This window comes from Teleopsis dalmanni, chromosome 2, assembly GCF_002237135.1.
Source record: "Teleopsis dalmanni isolate 2A chromosome 2, ASM223713v2, whole genome shotgun sequence".
Taxonomy (NCBI): Eukaryota; Metazoa; Arthropoda; class Insecta; order Diptera; family Diopsidae; genus Teleopsis; species Teleopsis dalmanni.
This window is the reverse complement of record NC_051847.1, coordinates 208943981-208953465: the sequence shown is the minus strand read 5'-3', so window position 1 is coordinate 208953465 and position 9485 is coordinate 208943981.

Genomic DNA, 9485 nt, shown 5'->3' with positions numbered 1-9485 from the left:
CCTACCGCTGAGATCTCGACAGCTCATGGCCACCAAAAATTGAAAATTTTTTAACAACTTTTTATGGCTGCAGAATAAAATCAATTGAAGATGCAAAGGAATGTGATTTTCAGCATATGCAGCACAGATACGTTTTTGTCCCATGTGTAAAAGTGCCAACCAATATTCAATTTTCATGCCATTTAAGTTATTTTTCGCCATTAGCAATAATCTCTTGGACGGTATAGTATGCAGTCATATGTCTATAAAAATTTATTTGGTTTGAATTTATTGCAAATGATATTACCTTCCCTTTATTGCAATTTTCTTTTTACTATCCAGTAAACTTTATGCTGGGAAGGAATATAATACATATTTCCTCTATTTTTTGTTTTTAAAGAAAGTTTATTATAGTTTTTAACAAAAATTCTAAGGATTGAATCTTAATTTGATGAGGGCATAACCACAACTGAATTAAAATATATAACTTTATTATAAATTATATTATTTTTTTATATATTATATATAAATTTTTAAATTTAATTTAAAGTATGGAACTCTTTGGAACTTCTTTGACAGTCTATCAGACTGTTCATCTGTGAAGACGTGAGACCTAAATTATCTAAATTTGACGGGATGGATTTAGTGTCCATTCTTTTGTACTAGGGGTTATTGCGAGATATGTGGTAGCAAAACGGCGAAAAATTGCTGATTGAGGTACCATGAAATTGTCGTATTTCAAAAGCAATTAGATCTATATTGCATAGCTATTTCTGCACAATAGCTATGTGACACTCTTGAAACTTTTTTGAAATTTTACCATACGAAAGACAAACAAATGAAGTGTGTCGTTCACTGTTACTAAAACAACACAGATTAAAACAACAACAACCTGAAACTATCTAAAAAAATTTTATTGAAATGAAAAACTCTTAAAGTCAAATTAATAATATTTTCCAAAATTTTCAAACATGTATTACATGTTTTCCATGCTTTCGTTTTTAGTTTAAGTTAGTTTAGGCTAGGGTTAAGTAATCATACCAAATAGTTAGAATGCTTCAGACCAAATGGCAACATGTGTTAAAAGTATTTCTATATCTACAATTAGTTAGGTATCTATTTGCAGTGCTTACCACGACCTAAACAATTGCTCAGAGATATATTTTATATTAGTAAAACAAAAATGATTGCTTCATATTTTTTATTTAAGTAGAGATATGTACTATTGTTATATAAAGTATATTTAATAATAATATTATTATTTAGTACGATTTAGCACTATAGCGTAGATATCTAATATGGTCTCAATTTTTCTTTATATCAATAAGATATAAATATATTAACACAAGCGATTTATCATATTTATGATAGCCATTAGATTCTTATTCAATCTAATTACGATGAACAAAATTTCAGATATTAATGAGTTTTTTAACTAAAAATTTATACAACTAACTAAAAATATAGTATAACAAAGGATTTTACATACGTTTATTTTTATGTCATGAATCAAAGACTCGCTTTCCAGATTAAAAAAAAAAACATCCTGTATATAATATTAGATTATATCGTGTTTAAACAATTTTTATGGGGTATTTATGAAATATAGTATAGATTGATTGAATAAACTTTAGATTTAGAATATAATCAGATTTCTAATAAACAATAATGTGAACACAGAATCTTTTTTAATAGAGAGTAATTTTGAAAAGTAGTAAATCACAACAATAAAATTTTATTACATATTAATTAATTGAATTTTTGATTGAGAGTATATACCCATCATCAGTGGATTTTTGAAAATATTTTTTGTACTTAATTTTTTATAAATGATTTTTTGAGACTTAATGTACCACAGGTTGAACTCATACCCTGCCAAATTTGAAGCTCAGAGTCAGTGTTCATTAACCAACTGACCCAATGCCGTGTTTAACTTATATATTCGAACTTGGAGTAAATTGATCAACAAATTCATTCTTGATTAGTGTTATATTAGAATAAAATCATAAACCAGCTGTAGAATTGAGTAAATTAATTATGTTTTATTTTTAATTTTTAAATTTTAATATTATTTTTTTGTAAAGAGGTTATTTATTGCATTATTTCAGAATAATTTCTAATATAATTTCATATTTCAATTATTATAAAAATTCGTCCTTTTATTAATGTTTTCCAAGTAAAGCTTTTCCCCTCAAATAGTATATAATGCTGTAAGCGAACTCTACTTATTAGATATGAAACAATAACGTATCTAATATACTCTTTATAGGGTTTCAAATATATTAAATACTTACTTCCACAACTTTCCTAATGATTTGCTAAGTTCTGAGTTTTGTAGATGAGGATATTGTTTTGACATAACACGTCGTGCTGCTTGTGCCCAAACCATAAAAGCATTCATTGGCCGTTTTATATGATCCTTTTTACGATCTGAAGGAACTCTAAAATAGAAAATATATGTATTATTAATTACTATACTATTAATTATAATAATCATCTTTATTAAAAGTTATATTTATAAGCATTTTATGATCATATGTCGGAGCTGTAGTAATAAAAGAAAATGCTTAAAGAAACTAATTTTTAGCTTATTAACGCATTTTGAGAATTTGATGTAAGGATTTTGAAACACAAACTAAATATTTTCTGACTTTCACTTGAGATGAAAATTTCCGGAAAAGAATATAAAGAATATTTTATGCGAAGCCATTAAAAAGTTTACAGCTTCACAACAAAGTTTGCTGTACCGAAGTGCAGTTAACGTTTTGCTGCAACACCAGACTGCACCCTCGATATTTAATTGCAATAAGTATGACTGGAGCAAAAGTTTTACTTTTTAATTAATTATATGAGAATGAAAACTGATGCATAATTTATTCTTAACTCAAACTGAAACTGAAACAAATTAATATTAGTAAAAAACTACTTAGGCTTAACCGATATAAATAATAAACAAAAATTTGTTTGAGTATATATCTGAACTTATCCGTACTTCATAAAAATTAACATAAACTTGAAAGGAGAAGAAATTGAAAAAAAATCAGATGAAAACTTGTGCTGAGTTTAAAATTAAACCACAAAATTTTTTGGAATTTAAATCATTATAGTTCACATACCATTTTTCAGGGGCTGAAGTAAAGTTCACCAAATTTTTTATTCACAGAATTTAAAAATTCAGTTCTCCTTGTGCCTCTGCATGAGATTTTACTTTAAGGCTCATAAAAGTAGTAAAGCAAGGACTATAAAATTTTCTTTTACAATGTAAAATGTAGTTTTGCTTAAAGTTTTATAAAAACTTTACATGACAGTAGAGAATGTCGTAAATGTTAGATATTATGTGAGAAAATTTGTATAAAATACTTTCTGCAGCGAAAATGTTCAGGTACTAACAGTTTTTCTTTAAAGCGTAAGTAGTAAATTACTTTCACAAGTTTTATGCCTCACCTCAGCTGGTTGACATTGTTGAAATATATTATTTGTCCCCTTAAAAGGAATGCTTTTACTTTTGGTTGTTATTCTGATATTTTTTCCACTACATACTTCACCATCAGTAATATAAAAAAATACTGTGTGGTCCTAAAAGGTAAAAATATTTACAATCTTTAGTTTAAATTGCAGTTTGTTTCATGGCATAGAGAATACGAAGGTTTAAACAGGTTTAAACTGTCTTGCCAAGCTAGGAACCTAATGTTAATTAACTGGACTTGAGTCATTCTGTGGAATGTAAGGAGCACTTTGTGCACAAATTCTAAGAAATATGCATATTAAAAAATCTCTACATAAGTTGTGAGTTAAATATTTGCCAAAAAATTCATTAAAACTATCTAAGACAGTCTAGGATCAGACTACTTGTACAAAATATAGAGGCTATTAAAATATCCAGAGAAATTGTGATAAAACAATGCATTTGGGATACCGAAAAATAGGCTTTTTGGAGACTGGTATCTGCAATTTCTGTGCCATATGTATTGAAATGTCTGAACACATTATCTATTAATGCAAAAACCTGAACAATGGCACACTTATCCATTTCTTCTCTTAATTTAATTTTCTCTTTAAATGTTTGTATTTAATCTATTGTTTTTTATCGAGTCTTATTTCATCGTCTGATATGAGGTTTTCTCCTAGATAGCCTTGACGATTTTTTCGTTTATGCAAGACTAGAACCTAACACGTTTTCTGTAATCACATCCTCTTTTCCACAAAACAATACAATTTAAAGAACAAACGAAACCATCCAAGATGTTGACATGCATTGAAAAGTTAAGAATCGGTAAAAGACTAAGGAACTGGGTAAAGTGAATTATATAAAAAACATTATATATGCAATATGCCGTAAGGCTTGCTCTTAAAGTTGTTGCAAACAGGGAGGATCTTACGCTCGAGAAGACGGTTTTCTTTCATTTGAGCAGAGCCGATTGCAGACTAAACAATTAACCCCTCCTACTACCAGCCTTAATAACATTTTCAAACTAGCTCTTAAAGATTCTTGATTTAAAGAATTGATTTGCTTTGAAACATATTTTATATATATAATCTATATAATATATAATATATATAATATTCATAATATATATATAATAATATAATATATATAATATATATATTCATCAACTTTCACTAGAGCCATTGCACCTACAATTTTATTTGATTGTAGAGCTTTCTAAAGTCGGTTTCGGCTTATTTAAAAATCTTCTTTTGCTTAATTCTCATCTTTTCTTTATGAGTATTTAGCAAGTAAATGTCTTTCATTGTTTATGGTTTTTCATTTAGACTGAAAAATTTTAACTGCAAGAAAAACCATTGTCATAAACATGAAAATCTCTACAATCTTGCAACATTTCCATTTTGTACTTTTTTATTTATAATTTTAGATTTGATTTTCCTACTCAGAAGTGGTTATTCCGGATGGTTGCGTTTGGGTTAAGGATTTTCTTCATTTTTTGTTTTTAAAATAATTTTAATTTTGTCTCAAAAAAAATTTTAAGAATTTCTGAAGGCAAGTAAACTCAATTTAAAAAAAAATAAAACGAAATGTAAAAGAAATTTAAATATGTTTAAAATGTGGTTATTAAACCGCAGTATTTAATTATTACAGAAAAATAAAAAATAATTAGTAAGGTTGGGTTATTTTCCTTAATGGTAAAACGTATCACACCACTTATTCTTATGGTACTCCGTTTTCAGAATATGATTTCTTGTTATGAAAATATATTTCTTAAAGAATAAAATTTTTAAAAGGAATCTATTTAAGACTGCCTTCGTTAGGTTAATCTGTCTTCGACCTTCACAATTGTACCATCACTTCTGGCGCATGAACTGACTTTAAGTAAGTTTTTGTGAGCCGGAATTCGAACTTAGAACACTGATACTTGGTATTAAAAGTTTTTCATACAATTGTTATATAAACTGATTAAGTATGTGACTGAATTACTTAATCAGAACTGAATTTACAGCTGCTATGAAGAGGATTAAGTAGCGCTACCTTTTGGAACATCAAATAACTAAACTAGCGCTTAAGGTAAAATACTTCAAATATAAATACTGAGATACTGAGTCTGTATAAAGAGGCTATAACTCTGTCAAGCCAAACTCTATTGAAATATCGTCAAACTCTGCAGAACACTACACTCGTACTTAAAACCAAATTTTAATCCGCGTTTTTCCCTTAAGCTGTACTAGTGCGAAAGGCTTAAATAATATTTATTGAGGAATGGAAAGTTTTATGGTAGCTCTGTGCGCCATAAATATTTTGGCTTAATAGCTTAGAGAGACAAGGAAGATGCTAACATAGCATCTTTGCCTGTTTATTGATTAAATTGATTTAGACGCTTCTTCCACTCAGTTGTAATTTTGTAGTTAAATTAAAAGTATTATTTTTTATTTATTTTGGAATTAATGAAATTATTTCTAAAATATAACCAAATCTTATATATAATTTTTTTGTTAGGTATGCTTTTAATCTCTGCTTATTGCAATGCAAATAATGAGCTTGAAAAACAATTTAAAAGTGCAACAAAATAATGAAAGCCAAAACGAAATTCCATTCTGTCATAAATCAAAAAACAACAAACTTTCCGTTCTAACACTCACCACGAAGACGTCAACAAATTGTTGGTGTGCCCGGAGCAGAAGATACAATGGAATTGCGGTAGGAGTAAGTTTGCAACAATGCGAAAAGTAGTAAATGCGATTTTATAGTTACAATGAGAAACTTTTCACAGAAAGTAGAAATGCAATTGTATCCTTAATAAAGAACGACTGAGTCCTCGACGGAGTCGAATACTATCAGAATGCAAGGCTGTAGTAATGCACTGCGTAACTGCATGGCAGGCACGTGTATTTGCCACACCAATCGGTATAGTCTGGCCGTTATACTTTGTACTGGTGCCCACCAGCAGAGATTGCAATTTAATTCCAAGTTTTTGAAACTTAAGCACACTTTTCCATTTTCCATAAAATACAAAATAATTGAATTTCTCGTGAAGACTTTCCTACTTTCTGGGAGATTTGTAGCTAGAAAAATGTTATAAATAAGAGTGTGAGGCTGCAACAAAGTGGCAATGATAATAATTATGCGCCAACAAACTCGTAACTGACAACTTAAGTGGCAGTAATTAAAATTTTAATTACGACAAGCGCACTTCACAAGAGTTTTTCAAATCTGAAACAACAAAATCCGAGCATGTCTATTATGATTCTGCTAAACACTTCATGCGGTGTGGGAGGGAAAAAAATTGGCGGTAGTATCTAGTATACATTATGGCACAGATTATTTGGCGATTTTGTTATCTACTCAAGTTGTTGCCAAAATTTGTTGACACTCTTAACAGAACTTGGTTTATTATTCAATTAAAAATTCAAGCAAAAGAAATCAGCATTTTTTTTCATCTGAACCGCCTTAATTAAATTTTTAATAAAAAAAAAAATATCATAAAAAGGTTTTTAGAACAGTAGTGAACTACAACAACAAAAATTCATTTTATATTATTTTAATTAATTGAATTTTTGGCTGACCATACAGCTGTTTCGAGTATTGCAAAAGCTGTAACGAGTATTTCCTGTTTAGGTAAGAAATTAGTATTATCTCATATACATATGTACATATTTAAAGTATATATATGTATAAGTAGACTACTTAAGAATGTTATTTGCAGATAATCTTTACTATGCTACTATTCCGAAGACAATATGATACTGCGTCAGAAATCATTTGTCAATTACTTGTACCGAATCAAGTACTTCAAGTTATCATTTAATGAGCTTTGCTCATCTTAAATGTGCTGTCAAAATAATACAAAGCAAAAAAAAAATAAAAAAAAGATATCCCCCGTTTGAAGTAATAATACGAAAAGCAGCAAGCGCAAAGTAACAATATTCAGAACTGCATAACACATCACTTGATACTGATTAGCACGATCTGAAGCGTAGAGGATGCCATAAAAGATATTTTCGCTGCATTTTATTTTCATATTCAACTCAAATGTGTGCAATATTCCGATTCGTATGAGTCCGCAATGCACTTGTGTCATGTGTCAATTACCAACCAAAGATACTCTGCTGATACATTAAATATGAAAACTGTTTCTTATGAGTATCTGCAAGATAGGAGTAAAATTTATGTGCACCAATAATATTAAGTAAGAAAGGGAAAAACACTCGTGCACCAAAATGCGCAACGGAAGATACTTATTGCATTTAATCACTCTCGGTTATATTATAGAATTTTTATCTTTTAATAAGAGATTTTAAGTGTAATTGACTGCATACTAAGAACATTTTGATAATTTTAAGAATTTCATTTGTTATATGCTGGTATTTGATTACGAAATTTATTTCAACATTCAATTTGAAAAATTCCAGCACAGATACATGTTGTCCCCAAGGCAAATAATAATTCGATGCGAAAGCATGTAAGTGTACGTGCATCTCAAAGTGTTCAGTGCTTCAGTGCGAGCTTGCGAAGTAGCTCGAATGTCTCTACGACTTCTCGAATTCAGTAAAAATTGAAACACGCAACGTTGTAGATTGCCAAAATTCTGCTTTTGTCTGGTTTTAACTTTTACACAGGAGTACGTTTCAGTTAGGAAAATTAGTATTTGTTAGCTAAGCATAACATGAAATTCAAATACGATGAAAGTGCAAAACTGCTTCCAGTATCTCAGAAGAGTTGACGTAAACCAATACATTTGCTATGACTTAATGTGATGAAAGTGTTAACTACCAGAGGGAATATTTACAATGGTTTCAAGAATAAACTTAGTCAGCTACTTTAAGTCTGTAATAGAGCAAAGATGAAAATACTCAGTCAGCAACTTTGAAATAACAAATGAAAACTTTGTCAGGCTTAAATTTAATTTAAATTCATATTATTTTATTTCTTAATATTTGTATTCAAAGAAATTCTATAATTAAAACTTTATACATTAAAAATATAATACCACCTGCTAGGCTTGCTTACACTCAGAAAAATAATTTGATTGATTTAAACAAATTTAAACTAAATCTCAGGTCAAAATGTTCTGACTCGACGTCTCATGTTGGTTCAACCATACCACATCTTAGCTTTCATATCTACATGAGTTAAAATTTTTCTAACAAAATGATCAGGTTAATTGTACTAGTGTATGGTTAGGACGTACTTTTTTGAGTGTACAAGCCACATTTTCTTATCACATTTATTTTTATAATATAGAGGGATTTTACACTATTTATTATGTACTAAATACTGTCAATCTTTATTTCTATTATTTTATAATATTAGGGGACTTTGCACTATTGTGCCCCTTTAAGAACTCCGAGTTCCTTCTCCAACTCGAGCTACCTCTATAAATTTCAATATTAAAAATATATTTTAAAAAAATATTTTTCACATAATGTAGTATGTCTACCTAAGTACATTTACATCGCTAACAGGCAAACTCTATGTACGTATTTTGAGACTATATTATCTTACCTAATAAATCTGCAAGTTCTATTAAAGTAATTGACCAGTTTTTTAAAGTAAAACTTCAATAAACAGTACTCTTTTAGAATCCCTGTAATGGTTCTTAAATTTTTTTTTTAATTAATTGTGTACAATCACTAAATCGATTTAAGTGAAAAGTTTTTATAAGCGATATTGATTCTGCTAGCCCTTACAGAATATCCTAGTTTCTTCTTTTTTTGTGAATGGGTAAAAAAAATATCCACTCTCAAGCCAGATAATAGCATAATCGTTCCGAGTCTACAAACAACGAGTTCATAATTTCATTGCCGAAAATTCCAACGTGACCTAGAAATATATCTGACTGTTTTAAGTAACCATATACAGCTATTCAATGTGGAATCAATTTTGAAATAATCTAAAGAGAATTAAGATTATGGTAAAATGAGATTATATGATTCTAGTACTTGCGTTTAAAATCAAAGTACAAACATCTGTCCATCGCATAAACTTTTGCCTGAAAGGTACTTGTGTTTTCACATAGTGTTACCGAGTATTTCAGACTAGGTCAATAAATATC